This window comes from Neoarius graeffei, chromosome 17 (genome assembly GCF_027579695.1).
Source record: "Neoarius graeffei isolate fNeoGra1 chromosome 17, fNeoGra1.pri, whole genome shotgun sequence".
In the NCBI taxonomy this organism is placed as follows: Eukaryota; Metazoa; Chordata; class Actinopteri; order Siluriformes; family Ariidae; genus Neoarius; species Neoarius graeffei.
In genome coordinates, this window is record NC_083585.1 from 1,261,769 (window position 1) to 1,280,405 (window position 18,637).

The window sequence follows — 18,637 nt, forward strand, 5'->3', positions numbered from 1 at the left end:
GCATATATTATTACTCAGACATATTTTGAATGAGATGAGACAATGATCTGAGATAACTTCAGACTGTGGAAGTATGACTATATTGTCTACGTTTAATCTGAATGTTAGTATTAGATCAAGGGTGTGACCACCATTATGGGTCGGTCCTATGACATTCTGCTTAATCCCGACTGAATCTAAGATGGACACAAACGCTGTTTTTAAAGGGTCTTCTGGGTTATCAAAGTGAATATTAAAATCTCCGACAACTAAAGCTTTGTCTAAGGAAATAACCAAATCTGAGATAAAATCTGCAAATTCAGAAAGAAACTCAGAATATGGCCCCGGGGGCCTGTAAATAATAAGTAATGGAATTAACTGGGTAGACTTATTTTTCGAGGCTACATACATTATATGAGTATGAAGAACTTCAAATGTATTAAATTTATAACCAGGTTTGTGTGTTACACCTAGATAATCGTTATAAATAACCGCGACGCCTCCTCCTCTGCCAGTTAGACGAGGCTGGTGTATATAACTGTATCCAGGAGGACTCGCTTCATTTAATGCTATATATTCATTTGGCTTAATCCATGTTTCAGTTAAACACAGTACATTAAACTCCTGATCAGTAATGAGTTCATTAACCATTAGCGCTTTAGATGTAAGAGATCTAATATTTAATAGCCCCACCTTTAGATCAAAGGTGCTGGCAGCAGCTGTACAGTCAGTCTGATCTAATTTTATATTGATTAGGTTACTGGAACAAACTCTCTGAAAATTTCTACCTTTTTGTTGAGCTCGGGGAACAGACACAGTCTCGATGTAGTGAGCCCTGAGTGACGACTCTGTGCAGCTAGCAGACAGTCGGTTTAGCCTGTTCGTCTGCTCCCTGGCCTTGGCTCTGGATTGTCAGAAATTAACTAGGCCTGTTCTGAGACTATGACCTATGCTGCAGGAAATGAGAGCAGCACCTTCCCGAGTGGGATGGATACCGTCCCGCCCTAACAGGCCAGCAGTGCCCTCAAAATTAGCCCAATTATCTATAAAGCCCACACTGTTTTCAGAGCACCACCTGGACAGCCAGCAGTTCAGCGACCATAACCTGCTGTAAGCTACATCGCCACGCCGCATTGGGATGGGGCCAGAGCATACTACAGCATCGGACATCGCCTTCGCTAATTTAAACACCTCTACAAAGTTACTCTTAGTAACCTCAGACTGACGAAGGCGTATATCATTAGCTCCTGCATGGATAACTATCTTTGAGAACCTGTGCTTGCCTAGGACCCTAAGATTACCTGCTATGTCCGGCGCCCTGGCTCCCGGTATACACCTGACTAAAGCTGCTGGTGCCCCTAAAGGCTGAGCTAATTTCACGTGCCGTATGATAGAGTCCCCTATAACCAGAGCTCTTTCAGGTTTCTCAGTGGGTGCATCACTAAGGAGAGCAAACCTGTTCGACACGTGACGCGGAGAGGAGTGGTGCTCCCGTGGGCGAGCCTCAGCGGTAGCTTTGGCTCTACGCTTATGCCGCCGAGCCGTCACCCATTCGCCCCGCTGTAAGGGCTCTAATGCCGGAGTTGGGGGATTGCTAACTCCACCTAGGGCGTCCAGACTTTCCCTAACAGAAACTACACTGTTCTCACGCTCACTAACCTGCTCTAAAGCCTGGACACGCGCTTCTAGCACTGAAATCTTCTCCGTCAGAGAGCTAACTAATCTGCACTTATCACAAGTAAAGCTAATAGAGCTATCGCTAGTGACGGAGGAAGAATGACTAAACATCCTGCACTCAGCACACTGAACAGGCTGAAGGTGTGCCATGATGAAAAGATTCACGTACCTTAAATGAAGATCTGTTGATATTAAAGCAGATCAGATGTGGATGGCCTCCGCTTGTGGACTTTACACAGGAGGAGAGAAAAATCCAGTGTCAAATAAAAGCGAGCAGTGCTGAGTCGAGTGAGCAACTCATCAATACAAGGCATTGGGTACACATCGAATTTAGACACTGTGTTGACTTTTCTGTAATCCACACAGAACTGGACTGACCCATCGGCCTTGGGTACCAAGACCACCGGGCGGCTCCAGTCACTGTGGGACTCCTCGACGATGCCCATTTCAAGCATGGTCTCAAGTTCTTCCCGAACCACCTTTTTTTGTGTTCGGGTAGTCTGTAAGGGCGGCTATGCACTACTACCCCCGGGGGCATCTCTATGTGGTGCTCTATGAGGTTAGTGTGACCGGGCAGGGGCGAGAACACATCCGAAAACTTGGTCTGCAACTGGGCAACCTCCGTGAGTTGGGTCGGGGAGAGGTGGTCTCCACAGGGGACCGGAGAGGTACGTGATGTCAATGCCCCTTTTTGAACCTCCGGCCCCAGCTCCGCCTTCTCTGGAACCACCGACACCAACGCCATGGGGACCTCCTCATTCCAGAGTTTAAGCAGATTGAGGTGGTAAATCTGTAGAGCCCCACCCCTGTCTGTTCGCCTTACCTCATAGTCGACGTCCCCGACTCGCCGTGTGACCTCAAAGGGTCCTTGCCACTTGGCGATCAATTTGGAGCTCGACGTGGGCAACAGTACGAGTACCTTATGTCCCGGTGTGAACTCTCTAAGGCGCGTACCCTTGTTGTACAGGCAGGCTTGCCATTCTTGGGCCTGCCGCAAATTCTCCTGGGTTAGGTGGGTGAGCGTGTGGACTTTTGCGCGCAGGTCCATAACGTATTGAATTTCGTTCTTACTTTGTGAAGGTCCCTCCTCCCAATTTTCCCACAGCACATCTAGAATGCCGCGCGGCTTACGCCCATATAATAATTCGAATGGGGAGAACCCCGTGGAGGCTTGGGGAACCTCTCACACTGAAAACAACAAGGGTTCGAGCCACTGATCCCAATTACGTGCATCCTCACTTACGAATTTTTTAATGATATTTTTGAGGGTGTGGTTGAACCGTTCCACTAAACCGTCCATTTGTGGGTGATACATGCTGGTGCGGATCGGCTTAATCCCCAATAACCCATACAGTTCACACAGTATCCGTGACATAAATGTGGTGCCTTGATCAGTTAGAATCTCTTTCGGGATTCCAACTCGGGAGATAACGCGGAAGAGCGCCTCCACAATACTGCGTGCTGAGATATTGTGCAGAGGCACTGCTTCCGGGTATCGGGTTGCATAGTCCACCAGAACTAATATAAAGCAGTACCCCATGCTGACCGATCTAATGGCCTGACGAGATCCATCCCAATCCTTTCGAACGGGGTCTCGATTAATGGTAGAGGGCACAAAGGCGCTTTTGGGACAGCCGCTGGATTTACTAACTGGCATTCGCGGCACGCCGTGCACCACCTACGGACATCGCTGCGAATCCCCGGCCAATAGAATCGGGCCATTATTCGGGCTAGTGTCTTATCTTGCCCTAAGTGTCCAGCCATGGGATTAAAGTGAGCCGCCTGGAATACCAATTCACAGCGGCTCTTTGGAATTAAAAGTTGCATGACTCGCTCTTTAGTTTGAGTGTCCTGCGTCACTCGGTATAACCTATCCTTCATAATCGCGAAGTAGGGGAAGGACGGGGTGGCTTTCGGCTGGAGCGATTGACCATCGATTACTCTCACTTGGTCAAACACATGTCGCAGAGTCTCGTCTAGCTACTGCTCTAATGGGAAATCTGCGAGACTCCCCTCCACCCTGGCAGAGAACTGTGGGACTTTGCCATTTTTCTGAACTGTGAGATTTTGTCATTTTTCCGCCTGATGCCCATGGTAAAACTGAGCAGTGGGACATTGTCATTTTTTCTGAACTGTTGGAATTTGTCATTTTTCTGAACTGTGGGACTTTGCCATTTTTCTGCCTGATGCCCATGGTAAAAAAAGTCAGGACTAAATCATCATCAAAGAGAGAGAGAGAGAGAGAGAGAGAGAAGACTGAGAGAGAGAGGACTACCAGGAAATACAGAAAATAAAAAGACATTAGATTACAGGGAACTAACCATAAGTTTGCTGTTCACTGCCAAGAGAGACAGTCACAGTTGTGGCCAAAACTTTGCTGAAAGCATCCCAACCTTGGACCCACTGAGTAGCACCTGTATACTGGCCAATATTCATATAACAAGTTTGGATGCTTTGGGATAGATTTAACTTTTAATTCCATTTTTCAACATTTTTTATCTAATCAGGCCATGGAACTGCAACCCAACTTCCTAACCCAGGCTGCAACCCAACCCCCCACAGCTCTTTGTCCTTCTTAATGGCCCTTCCTTTGTTTTGGGCTCTCTGGTACACGAGTCTGCCTGCAAAACCTCACTGGAGGCCAATATATCCCATTATTGCCATCTGCTGGTCAGAGCAGGTAATGCAGGGCCACCTCAGCTTCTTCCCTGGAATGGTCAGCAGTGGTGCTGACCTTCCCGACTTAAGTGAACTTAGATTTATTGCCATCTGATGGTCACAGCAGGTAATGCAGGGCCACTTCAGCTTCTCCCTGGTATGGTCAGCAAGTATGCTGACCTTCCCAACTTGAGTGATCTTAGATTTATTAAATGACAATGTAAAAAAAAAAAATCTTATTATTTTTGGGCTGACACTGTACATACTTGGTCAGCAAGTATGCTGAACTTCCCGACTTATGTGAGCTGGGATTTATTTAATGACAATGATGTTTTTTGTGAGTTTTCTGTCAACATGAACCACTTTTTTTCTGGCCACTTTGACCAATTGGACACTTGGACTTCTCAGTATTGGTACTTGCATCGGTAGCATGCGCTGGGGAAAAAATTTTGATTATCTGAAAAAAAAATCATATTCATAAATCATATTCATATTCTTTGTTGGCTAACACTGTGCAGGGGTGTGTAGAACCCTTTCTGATGTTTTTTGTAGGTTCTCTGCCCACTTGCACCACTTTTCCAAAGGCCTTGTCAGCTCTGGCCTCGAGAGCCCTGGCCTGGAGAGCCCGAGCCTTGACAGCACATGCGCCGGGGAGAAAAAAAACATTTCTGAAAAAAAAAAATCTGAAATTTAAGACTCTAGAGGGGTGTGTGGAACCCAAGCCCGACGACCCCTGATGTTTTTATGGTGCTTTTATACATGAAAAGCAGATATGCAAGTGTAAAATCTCATGGGCTTGGTGAGTCAGCATACACCAGCACACTGACTGATCTAACTAAAAAGGGGGCACCAGATCCGGTCCAGTGGACGGAGCAATGCCAGCAGGCTTTCTCTAAGGTAAAGGCTGCATTGTGTGGGGGGCCACTGTTACACTCCCCTGACTTTTCTCTCCCCTTTGTTTTGCAGACGGATGCGTCGGACAGAGGGCTGGGGGCTGTTCTGTCCCAGGAGGGGGAGGGGGAGGACTGTCCAGTGCTGTACATCAGCCGGAAGCTGTCGGTGCGTGAGGGCAGCTACAGCACCATAGAAAAGGAATGCCCCGCCATCAAGTGGGTGGTCCTCGCCCTCCGCTACTACCTGCTGGGGTGCCCTTTCACCCTCTGGCCAGACCATGCGCCCCATGCAGTGGCTCCAACTCATGAAGGATGCCAACGCGCGGATCACCCGTTGGTATCTGGCACTCCAGCCATTTAAGTTCGAGGTGGTCCACAGGCCGGGGGCGCAGATGGTCATGGCGGATTTCCTCTCCCGTCAAGGGGGTGGGGAGTCAGCTGCAGGACGGACGGCTCCCCGGCCTGAGTCGGGCGGTGGGGGTGTGTGGCAGCAGGGCCGTGGTCAAGCGTCGGTCTGTGAATGGAGGGCGGAGTCAGGGAAGGTAAGTGGCAGAATCACTGCACCTGACGGGAATTAACCTGTGTTTGTGTGTCTTCCCCAGTGACCGCGCCCCATAAGAGGAGAGGGAGAGCAGAGGCAGGGGGCTCTCCCCCAACCTGAACACTTGTGTGTGTGTGTCTGTGTGTGCGTGCGTGTGTGGAAGAATAAATGTAAAGCTTAAAAGCTAAAATAAAAGGTTTTTTGCGAGCTCAGTTCTGGCCTGCCGTGCTTCTGTGCTCCACCCACCTTAACTATTTCTAGATGCATGTATAACGGCAGTTTTTGTTTGCATGTTTTGGTTGATGGATCTTTCTCCTAACTTTCTCCTAACGTTTGTAAAGTGGGAACCTCGGGAGAGCTTTTGGAGAACGTTCCCTTTTGGTTGTATTAAAGTTCCCCTTACTACTGCAATGCAAGAAAACTTTGGAAAACCTGATGACAATGTTCCAGTTGGGTTCTTTGAGCGTTAGCTACAGACATACAGTCAAGAGTGAATTTGAGTAAATAAAAGTCAAATTGGAGGGTGAGATGAGGACATACAGTCAGTAGTAAACTGTTATGCAACTTAGCAAGAGTTACCTGCCTTGGTGAATGAATATCACTAAATTCCCATTTGTTTGCTCCTTGTAGTATCAGCACAATAAGCTGGCATCAAAAGGAGCAACCTGCCAGAAAAACTGCAATAACATTGGGCGAGATGTCAAGGTCAGTCAAACTTGTAAAAACGACAGAATCCTATCCCAGAGAATAATTTGTGAAGATGTAAGTTAAAATTTGCCTTATTTTTGCAGATGCCCCAAAGGTACTGTGCCCAGCCAAAAGTACTGCACTCAGCCTTGAGAAGCACCAGAGGGACATCCACCGGAGGGCCTCGGAGGAACTGCGCCCGGCCACGAGAAGCTTGTAAGGTACCGGACACAGACGTGACGACAGGTTCACAAAGTTACCGCCCCAAGCCACTCGAGGACCGCAGAGGTACTTTGCCCAGACAGTACATGGCGCCTCAAAAGTATTACACCCAGCCACGGCTGGTCCTCAGAGGTCCTGTGGGCATTCCCGTTTGCTTCTGGTCACTCCCTGGTGGTCTAGTGGCTAGGATTTGGCGTTCTCACTGCCACGGCCTGGGTTTGATTCCCGGTCAGGGAAAAGTCTTGGCTTGGGTGTGTGTGTTTTTTTTAAACCCCCACCTCCCATCATTATTACTAAAATAGCATCAGACTCCCTGTCGGAACAAACACTTCCTTCGAGCTGGATTCAAACCAGCGACCTAAGGATGGCCATCGCAAACAACTACAGTCCTCTGCTCTTCCAACTGAGCTATCGAAGGGTACCCTGAAGTGCTTTTCTGCTGAGTGAGCCGTCAAGCAACATCTCCAACAGCGCTTGCTTTTAATATACTGCATATATATTGTTTTGTGCCAAAACTCGTTTTGCACAAGCTGGCTTAACCTACCAAATTATGTGCACCCGCAATACGCAACGCAATGAAATAATTTAGAAAATCTATTATAAATAGTGATTTCTCTTCAGTCTTTTAAGGCTGATGAAAAGCTCAGTTTCAAAAGAACAGAAACAAATGAATGGATCTTGTTTGTTTCGGGCATTTTGGCAAATGTGAAAGCAAACTCCAGAGAAGTTGTGTTGACGATGACTGTGATACTCCGTACACAAAACTCCAGTCGAACTCCAGGTTCTATTAAAACCAGTGCTGGGCACATTACTTTGAAAAAGTAATTAGTTACAAGTACTAGTTACTTCTCCAAAAAAGTAATTGCGTTAGTAACTGCGTTGCTTCACTAGAAAAGTAAGTAGTTACCAGGAAAAGTATTTATTGCGTTACTTTTTTTTTTTGCTTACAGATAAACGAGGATAACTGTTCTTTTCTAGTGATGTAACGCAGTTACTAACGCAATTACTTTTTTGGAGTACAGAGTACAGAGTCAGTGAGCAATTAAGTCCTCACAGTTTACAGCATTATGATAACCTGGTTTATTACAGTTAGCTTAGCTTTCACCATTTACAATAGGTCAGGAAGATCTTTGATAGTGTTTTTAAGGAAGCATCCTAAACAAAAATCACAGGCAAAATAACATAACAGATCAAGGATGAATACCCTGTTTATCTGTTATGTTATTTTGCCTGTGATTTTTGTTTAGGATGCTTCCTTAAAAACACTATCAAAGCTCTTCCTGAGTACTAAAGAGGACTTAATTACTCACTGACTCTGACGGCTACTCAAAGTGTGTAGACCCTTACAAGGTTATAATAGCAGTAACGCTGCTTGAACTGCTTGAGGGTAGTGATGGGTTTAGTACATTGTTTATCCATTTCACATCTCCACAAACTAAAGCACTGATGCCGACTTGCCAAACATTTATTTATTCAAAATGAATACTAGATTGCAACCCACAACAGAAAATAAAATTGAAATACTGAAAATGCAATATTTTTGGAAGTTAGCCTACTTGAATTGGTTGAAAATGTAAATATTCTTTGATTTTGCATTTAAGTACAGGTAAACGATTGGTAACAAAATAATAGGCCCTGATGATGTCTGTAAATTCTTATTCTATTAGTATTATTGGGGAAAAAAAACAATAAAATATCTGACTGTAGCTTAAATTCTTATTAGACTTATACATTTTCTGAGTTATCATCAACAACATGACTTACAATCATTTGAAGTAGGCCTATACACCCTTCATATTAAGGCACAGAAATCATCTCATCTCATTATCTCTAGCCGCTTTATCCTTCTACAGGGTCACAGGCAAGCTGGAGCCTATCCCAGCTGACTACGGGCGAAAGGCGGGGTACACCCTGGACAAGTCGCCAGGTCATCACAGGGCTGACACATAGACACAGACAACCATTCACACTCACAGTCAATTTAGAGTCACCAGTTAACCTAACCTGCATGTCTTTGGACTGTGGGGGAAACCGGAGCACCCAGAGGAAACCCACGCGGACACGGGGAGAACATGCAAACTCCACACGGAAAGGCCCTCGCCGGCCCTGGGGCTCGAACCCAGGACCTTCTTGCTGTGAGGCGACAGCGCTAACCACTACACCACCGTGCCGCCAGCACAGAAATCAACAAAGGGAAAAATAATAAATTAAATTAATAAATTGCTATTTTTAACAAACGGAGCTGAATGGAGCTTATTGTAATCATTCAATGTACTAACAGTAATAACAATGTACGCATCACTACAACATAGCCCACTTATCTAGCGGCTGAACCACAAGTTGTAGCGTAGAAGGAGAAGCTTTTCAATTCTTTTGTCAGACAGTCCGTTTCGCTTTGGGGAGAAGACAAGCTTTCCCAGACTGAAAAGTCTCTCAACAGGTGCACTAGATGGCGGAGCAGCATTGTAACGTAGTGATATTTTCTTGATGAGAGGAAATCCATTCAAAGTGATGAATTGTTGCGATGGAGATCTTAAATAATCTTCCACCTGCCTTTCTGTTGAAGAGAATGTATCCTCCTCGTCTTCCTCAAAGGAAAAGAAGGAGTCCTCTTTAGCCAAATCGATGTGCTGTGTAGATGTGCTTGTAGTACCTGGCTGTAGTTCTGGCTGTGGTTCTTCAAGGGCAATTTTTCGACACTCTGCCAGCAAACTTGCTTTGGCCTTTTCCTTTAATTCCTGTGACCGCAGCCAGCGAAGTTTGAATTTTGGAAGTGCCACGGCAGCAATGACAGCCTCTTCACTGCCCAGCACATCAGCAAATCTTGTTTTGATTGCCTGAAATTATACATAGACACATTCAAGCTTTGCATACATACAAATTATTATTATTATTATTATTATTATTATTATTATTATGCTATTATTATAAGACTCTTACTGTCACTATAGCATCAGGAAGATCCTTCAACTTTTGCAGGCCATCTTTAAGGGCTTGTGTTTTCACCATCAGCATCTCCAACGTTGGTAATAGAGTACCATGGAAGCAATTTCCTTCTCCTTGAAGTATGTCTAAGGCAATGGTAAGGGGCTGCATCACAGTACAGTACTCCTTTATGAACTGATGCTCCCGTTCTGTAATAGCAGCCAGTCCTAATTTTAGGGAGATGGTACTGAGATCTGCCATGGATATTTCTGAGATGCGAGCCAGGGCATCGTAAAAAGAGTTCCACCGTGTTGAGCAGGGTACAAGCAGCTTTTTTGAGATCACCTCATCAAGTGCTTCAGCAGCCAAAGTTGAGCGACTGGCCTTATTCCAAAGAGTGGTGCATTTTGCGACAGCACTTCTGTATGCCGCTTTTGTGTCAGGCTTTGACAAGAGCCACTTCTCAACATCTGTGCATGATATTAGATTGAGGGTGTGGGATGCACATCTATGATGGGGGGGTAGAGCGATCACCACACCATCACCATCTTGACTCTCGTTTGAATGCAGAACATCATTCACATCAGTAAATTGGACCTCATCTTCACCATCCTCAGAATCACTCTCAACTGGCTGATACATTTTAAATGCTTTGACAAAATTAGACCCATTATCTGTGACTGTTGCCGTGATTTTGTCTGTAATGCCATACATTGAGTGTATGTCATCAAGCTCGACTGCAATTGTATCGTAAGTATGCCGCCCATTAAATCGTCTGCAGGCAAGGGCTGTTTTATTTCTTTCCATACTGTTGGGATCTATCCAGTGTGCCGTTACACCTATATAACTTTTATTGTGGGCAGTCCAAATATCTGCTGTAGTGGATATGTACTGCAATTCCTCGAAAGACTTTTTCAGTTCCACGTTCATTTTTCCATACTCGTTGTCTATGTATGCAGCAAAAGTTTTTCAGCAGAGGGGTGTACTCTTTTCTCTTCCACGAGAAGGAATTTTGGCAACAAGAGCCCTGAACGACTCCGACTCCACTGTGGATAAGGGCAACATGTTTTCGACAACATACCTGGCTATTATTCTGTTGAGCTCAGCCTTAGACACTAGCGTCTGTCCTGCGAAGTCAAGTTTGGCTTGCTTAAGAGCAGCGCTTCCGTCTCCCTCTTCGCTAGAGCTCAAACTAGCTGCACCAGGGCTAGGGGGTGGGTTAGCAATAGCAGTACTCAGGGGTGTCCCATGATGATGCGATGCTGTGAGGTGCTTCAGCAGGTTGGAGTTGCTTGATATCCCTGTGGACAGAACTTTGTTTCCAGGGCACAGTTTGCATTGGACATAAACATTATTGCCTTTGACTTCAACCAGCGTGAAATTATGCCGGTGTTTCCAGTTCGAAAATGCGACTTTGCGGCTTGGTGCTGCCATTGTCTCTTCCCCATCTCTGTGTGCGCGTGTGTGTGCGTAGCGGGAAAACACAATCGACTCCACCCACCTAGAACATCTTAGCAAATCACGATTTGTTCTCTTGCATTCAAAGGGTGAATGGGAGAATGTAAAAGCCATATTGGTACATAATTATTATTATATATTGCGGTACCGTGTTGCCAATGCTCATGTTGTCAAGGCACCCATATCAAATTGTAACGCATCACGTTACTTCCCGAGTAACGGTAATGGCGATACAAATATGGATTAAGTAACTAAGTAATTATTCCGATACCCAAAATGTGGCTCCGTTAGTAACGCCGTTATACTCTAACGCCGTTATTCCCAGCACTGATTAAAACAGTATTCATTTTTAGTATTCTGGACCTTGAGGCTTTATTTCCTATTCTGATTTAATCAAATGGATTTATTCAAACGTTGTAGGCTTGTCCTCACCAATTTACCAGTGGCCTTCACAGAGATGAGAGCATGAAGAGAATTGCTCAGTCAGGGCAAAGTGCAAGGGCAGGAAAAGCTTGTTGGTACTTTAATGACCTCGTGTGGCCGTACAGTGTAAATGCTTCTAGATATTCTCGAAAATTGATCTCTGCTCATGCTGGTAATGAAGTTACTTAAATTTGAAATGCTGACTCGTGTTTTTGTTTTGTTTTTCTTTTTGCGGCTGAGGAACCACGTGACCGTGTATCACTATCATCACCACTGTTGTTTCCACAGTCAGATCTACAATTATTGTCCTAGCTCAGTAAAGAAGGTTTGTGTGATTGTAAAACTGAGCAGTGGGACTTTGCCATTTTTCTGAACTGTGGGAGTTTGCCATTTTTCTGCCTGATGCCCATGGTAAAAAAAGTCAGGACTAAATCATCATCAAAGAGAGAGAGAGGATTGAGAGAGAGAGGACTACCAGGAAATACCTTCTTTTGACGCATGTTTCAGGAAGCAGATGTTGCTTTATTGTTCAGTGTGAGCAATTGGGTCGAGGTTGGTGAGAAGTGGTTCTTCAGAGCACATGGTGGCTTTTGGACCACCATGTTGAAGAAGGGAAGTAGGTGTGCATCCTTCTTTCAGATTGTTAAAGCTATCCATGCTGACTTTGCTCAGTAGATAGAATACGTTTTTCAGACTGGATGTTGGGATTTTCATCCCCCTGTGTAAATACTGTATGTGAGTGGGTCGAACTGTGGGCTTCAAAACAATAATCAAGAGAAAAGACATCTGTTCAAGGCAGTCACTGCCTCGTCACTATTTAGTGAAGCACCTCAGCAGCCATGACATTTTTTTTCTTTGGCCAGTTAGCTCAGTTGGTTAGAGTGTGGTGCTAATAACACCAAGGTCACAGGTTCAATCCCTGTACTGGCCATTTCTCTCCTTTACAGGTCCTGTTGTTGTCAGGACAGGGGAAGCCTTTTTCTGTTGAGGGAAATGTTCTGCAAAACAAGAGCTTCTCTGGTTGTTTTGCAAAATGTCAATTGATTCCTTGTATCTGGATGTGCCATTGAAATACAGTAATTCAACTGATTGCAGGACGCAGGAAATTCAAATACACGCATGAGATTGCCTCAAAGAGAAGCACTAATGAATCTCGTAAAAATCAGTGCTCCTTTTTCAATTCATCTAATTGTGCTTCATTTTGAAAGTAACTTTAATTTCATAAACTCTAAAAGGTATCTTTAGTTGCTTGAATCACTCAAAACCACTCCAAAACATAGCAATTACCGAAGGATCCAGGAAGGTAGTAGCCATTGTTAGGGTATGATAGACAGATAGATGGTCTTTTTCTTTGTATTTTCTCCAGAGGTGGAAAGAGTAGTAAAATATTATACACAAGTACTGTTACTCTGATGAAATTTTACTTAAGTACAAGTAAAGTTACCAGACAAAAAATCTACTCAAGTAAAAGTAAAACGTAGATCATTTAAAATGTACTTTGAGTAAAAGTAAAACGTTACTTTTAACAATGGGTGTTTTCTGCCTCCATTGTGTTGTGCAAAAATGAAAAAGAAGAGGAAACAAGGATATATGTACATCTCAACCCAGATGTTTTATTTAAAGGAAGTATATCAAATTGAATGCTTAGGATAATGCTGCATTAAAACTGAGACAAACAAAAAAGGTCAATACACACAGTCATGTCGTTTACATCGCCCTGACCACACACAAAGCATTGCACACGAAATATGAAAGTGAAATGTTGCACTGAAATCTCGTAGCTTGCCTGTGTGCACTGTGTGTTATTGAACAATTCAATTCAAACATTATTTGTTTTCCTTAGTATTCCTTTCTGGCCTGTTGGATGTAGAATGGTAGGAGGACTGATCACGTCAGGTTGGCGAGCTAACTTGCTTGCATGATTAGCCAACCAAATAACAGACTAGTTACCGTTATGTTACAGTACCAACAGGTTGCTACTTCAACATTAGCAATGCCATCCACTATTTTTGGAATATAACCAGCCTATTGTCGGTTTTACTATGGAAAGGAAACATTATGATCAGGGGCACAGATACGTTCTTTGAACTGGGGGGGACAAAAAACTGGGGGGGACAAAGCTGCCAGCAAACCAACCCCAACCCCGATATGCCTGTCAAACTTGTTGTGGGTAACCATAGCAACCAAGCTCGAGCTCGCAACCTGTGCAGTCTGCGCAGCTCAACCAACCGAATATCAGTCTTTGTTTTGTTTTATGTGAGTTGTTGCAACTATGTATACACTGCTGTGCACCTCAATAAACCGAATGGTAATTAGTCTTTTGATTTTTCCGTGAGGTTTGCCTTATGCAAAGAAAGACAGCATAGACGTTTTTCCTCCCTATAAGTGGGGGGGACCGAACAAGGTGAATTTAAATCTGGGTGGGACGAATCCCACCCGTCCCACTCTCTATCTGCGCCCGTGATTATGATGCCAATGACAATACTTACCTCAACATGCTTGCGCAGATTAGACGTCGAATTTTTGTATGCCGCAATGGTTGTCTTCTTGGGCACACATAATTTGCATTGCATAATGAAACTGTCACCCCTTTTCTCTACGAAGCTGAAGTGATCACATATGTAGGGCCAGGGGTGCACTTCATTACTGGAAGAAATTGCGTTTTCTGCAGGGTCGTCCACCACAGGTTCCTCGGTCTCCTCCATGTCCGCAGGGGCGCTTTATCAACACCCGTGGCCCAGGGGCTAGGCCCCTCATAGGCTACCTGTCAACCCTACCCTTACCGTTGGCCAGGAAAACACTCTTATTTTATTTGCAATACGTGTCAAGCATTTACAGTGTAAGCACGTAATTAGCCTAGAAGCCTATGATAGGTTACGTTTGGCTCAGCGTAGCTGCGCAAGGCCCACGCTCACATCGCTCAACACATCCGACCACAGAGGGAGAGAAGAACGCGCGCATTATCATTACAGAGCCGGTTCTGATTATTACCACAGACAGGACAGTGATACTGCATAACTTTCACGCAGGGGCATGGCCAGAGATAACCACACAAGCCTGCATGCGCTATAATGTAGACCTATGTGTTATAAACATAAAACACACACACCTACAGACAAGTCCTTTTAAAAAATAAAATACATAAAAATAGCTCGGCGGCATGAAAACAAACATTCACTGCAAGTCAAGGTACTTGGCTCAGCGGCCACATGAAACGTAAACACCATGGACAGCGGCCAAACTCATAACTCTACAGACCGAAATACATGAAACCAAGTCCTACTAGGGTCTATTTTACCGATCTATGTTCAAGCATCATGCAAGTCTTCCTTCTCCTTGAATGAGACCGTGCATTCAACTGCCTTTTTGACATGACAGCATCAAAATACCACTTGCAACAATATTTCACGCTAGGGCTGTGCCGATAGACGATGCCATCGTCCATCGACGATGGTGGTCATCCATCACGATGGAGAGCCACCATCGTGATACCACGCCCCCTCCTGTCATAATCATGCATATACAGTATCATCTGGGCCTATTTAACCTAAAAAGTTAGTTTTTTGTTAGTTTAGTTAGTTAGTTTTGTTTAATATATAAATATATAACATATTATAAATACATAATTATATAAATCATTATAAAGTAATATCCTATTACCGCTTGTTCATGTAGGCTATGGTGCAGGGACGTGCTAGTGAACATAACATGTGGTTACACAAATACAGTATGCTACTAATAATAAATTTTGACTTCATTTTTTAGCCTACACTATACTTTCAATGTAAAATTTGTCATGTTGTTCAAACAAATAGCCACTATTAATAGTCGGGAAATATTTCACCTTATCAAACGGCAGTGAAGCGCAGACTTCGGCAGAAGTCAAATAACTTTAATCTGGTAAATAGGCCCACTTTCAGACTCAAAATGGTCCACTCTAAGCCATAATGTCAAACCAAATGGAAGAATGAAGGTGATTCTGACAAATGTAAAGACAGTAAAAAAAAACCCCAATATTAAATCATGATTTTAAAAGCTGGTGCAATAATTCAAACACTAATAAATTGGAAAAATTAGTGCGTTTAAGTGCGCACTAAAGGCCGAAACGCATCTTCAATTGATATGGTGTAAATAAACAATGAGTAATAGCTTAAGTGTAGTTTCTTCTCATAGTTTGAATACTAGTCTTTCATTGTTATAGCAGATTAATATCTTACCGTGATCAGTGAGTGCTCGGGGAGGTTCATTTCCACCTGCGCTTTGCGCAGCTCATTTCTCCAAAGCCAACTGTGGGCAAATGCAGTGTTGACTGCTCGGCAAACTCCAAACGCTCGGTCTATACTGGCCCTCTGTTGCACAAGCGAGTTGGTTATTGCCAGGTTCAAATTGTGCCCAAAACAACTTAACCACGGCCATTTCAATTGCCTGATGGCTGTGACAATATTCGCCCCGTTGTTATACAGGCGATCTTTTTCTCCTCTATTTTCCATTCGGCAAGTGTCTCGCGCAATGCGTCTTCTAAATGGTCCGCTGGATGTGTCTCTGGCATGAAACTCGTCTGCAGGCATTTGGACTGCATTGCCCACTCTCGGTCCACATAATGTACGGTAGCTGACATATAGGGCATCATGTTGCAGCTGGACCACATATCCGTTATCAAGGCCAAATATTCCACATCACCTAGCGCTTTTTTTTCTTAACGTGCCAAAGCCTCGGATGAGTATCTAATACTTTTAATAATAATAATAATAATAATAATAATAATAATATATTTAATAATGTGGTATTAAAATCCCCCCCCATGATATGATCGTCCATCACGATGTTTGCACTGTAAACATCGTCGATGCCAATTAAGGGGACATCGCACAGCCCTATTTCACACACTCCATCAAGAAAAAAGTTAAACATGATGAACACGGGCATACTGTTTTGAGCATACGATTTTTTAAAAAGAAACTAGCTACATCAAAGTCCTTCAATAAACCCATCCTTTAGCGCAAATGAGCTTAACCTAGTTCAAAGCATGATGCTAGCAGTAGCTGCATAAGGCAAAATCATGTGGGCCTTTCGTCAACAACAAGCCACGGCGGGCAAACATTAATAATCAAGCGTCCTTACCTTAAAACGCTGTCTTGACCACAGAACTTCTCAAGTATTTCACTTAAATCCACACGGGTTAACAACACACCCAACACAGCTAGCGAGAAATGTGGATCTGCGCTAGCTTTGTATTGCTATTCCCCTCAGTATGCTTACTCTGTCTGCTGCCCGAACTGTGAACATTATAGCCTACAATCTTTTCATCAATTTCTTCAGTAGATGCCATTTTAGACATTTTATTATCCCCATCGAAATATGCTATCATACTAACAGGATTATAACCAGGGCTTTGAACCGGTTCAAGGAACGAAAACGAAAACCAGGAACTTTTTCTATTTCACATGGAACAGAAACAAAACCAGAAACTTTATTATTTTTTATGTTCCGGAACAGAAACGCTTATTAAAAATAATGGTAACCGGTTAATACCGGTTTTTATTTCGTTCCTCAAAGTTTCCGTAGCCTACAAATAAAAAAGCCATTCTTCTCCTGCGCAAGTTTCTATGACCCGCTGGGGTTCACTTCCTGTGTGACGTTCGCTGACTGAATGGAGAGAGCGGGAAGGTGGACTACTATCATGTCTCCACGTGATAATAGTTGAGTAAGTGCATTACTGAGTGTCTGAGCAAAGAAGAGCCTGAACGATGCAACCTCCCTATTGGCTGTTTGTAAAAATGTATCAATTGTTGCCCTTCCCACGGGAATCATCACGGGCTCGAGAGACGAGACCTGACGAGTTAGTTCGTTGGTAGCAGAACAAAATGTCTGGACACAAATCGGGTTTTCAGAAAAGGAAAGAAAATAAACGGAGGGTTGAAAATACAAAAAAGGAGGCAGAAAATGCAAAACGAGTTTTAAGGTAGGACAAATGGTTACTTTTTAAGGCAGCCCGCCGTGGCTGCAGGCCTTCAGTTGTGTCATTGAATGGTTACTTTTCTGAGGCAGCCCGCCGTGGCTGCCTGCAGGCTTATTTATTATAGCCCATTTAGTTAAAATAGTTGATATAAAATGTTTATAGATATAGTTATGTGATGGTTGTCCTGATTTAGACTGGTGTTTTTTTTTTTTTTTTTTGGGGGGGGGGGGGGGGGGGGGGGTTGCGCGATGTTGCACCCGGGTCCAGATTAGGGCAGAACCGGCCCTGGCTACATTTCAGGTGTAGTTTGTTTTATGTATGTATGTACTTGCATAGATGTGTACTTGGTCTTCCAATATGGCGCCTAACAAAATCTCGCGGCGCGGTGACGTCATGTGGTAGCCCTCTATAGGGCCTGACTAGCCTTTGGTAACACACTAAACGAATTATCTTTCATTTTTGGCACTTTTTCTGTTTGTGTAGATGGGAAGACATACTGAGAATCCAAATCGCCAACATTTGAAATAATAATTGTTTTGAATTATTTCTTGTCTTATTTAATGAAGGTTGTAATAGAATTAGCCTACATTTGGCTTAAGCTGGATGAGACAGAGACATAATTTTATAGCCATTTGTTAAACAGCTGACAGGGAATGTAATTAACCGTTCCAGGAACGAAATTTTTTTGTTCTAACCGGTTCGGGAACGTCTATTTAATGGTGGAACCCAAAACCGGAAACGTTAAAATTCCGTTTCTGTTCGGAACGAACCAATAGGAAAAAAATTCTGGTTCAAAGCCCTGATTATAACTCAAATCACACGGTCCCCACATTCTGAGGGGACTGACTCAGGTGTTTTTCATTTAAAGTGCACAGGATCTGATCAGAACTTGAGCTCGTTCACAGCCCAACCCACACAATCCAATGTGGCAACAGAGGGTACAATGGATGGTCCATCACGCCATGTGAGCAGACCAAGTGAGTTAAACATTGATGGGCAGTTATCACTCTGATTTGGTTCTAGGGGCACAGCCAATTGTGCTTTCCATCCATCCATCCATTATCTGTAACCACTTATCTTGTACAGGGTCGCAAGCAAGGTGGGGCCTATTCCAGCTTACTATGGGTGAGAGGCAGGGCACACCCAGGACAAGTCACCAGATCATCACAGGGCTAACACATAAAGACAAACAACCATTCACACCTACAGTCAATT

General features: G+C 43.9%; 2 non-coding genes across 2 annotated transcripts; one reads left to right on the forward strand and one right to left on the reverse strand.

The window, feature by feature from the left end:
• Nucleotides 1-6,987: 6,987 nt before the first annotated feature.
• On the reverse strand, nucleotides 6,988-7,075 carry trnay-gua (transfer RNA tyrosine (anticodon GUA)). Its single transcript is given in 2 exon segments — nucleotides 6,988-7,023; nucleotides 7,039-7,075. It is a non-coding gene; the product is annotated as a tRNA-Tyr (tRNA).
• Nucleotides 7,076-12,320: 5,245 nt separating this feature from the next.
• trnai-aau (transfer RNA isoleucine (anticodon AAU)) lies at nucleotides 12,321-12,394 on the forward strand. The gene has a single exon. It is a non-coding gene; the product is annotated as a tRNA-Ile (tRNA).
• The last annotated feature ends 6,243 nt before the right edge of the window (nucleotides 12,395-18,637 follow it).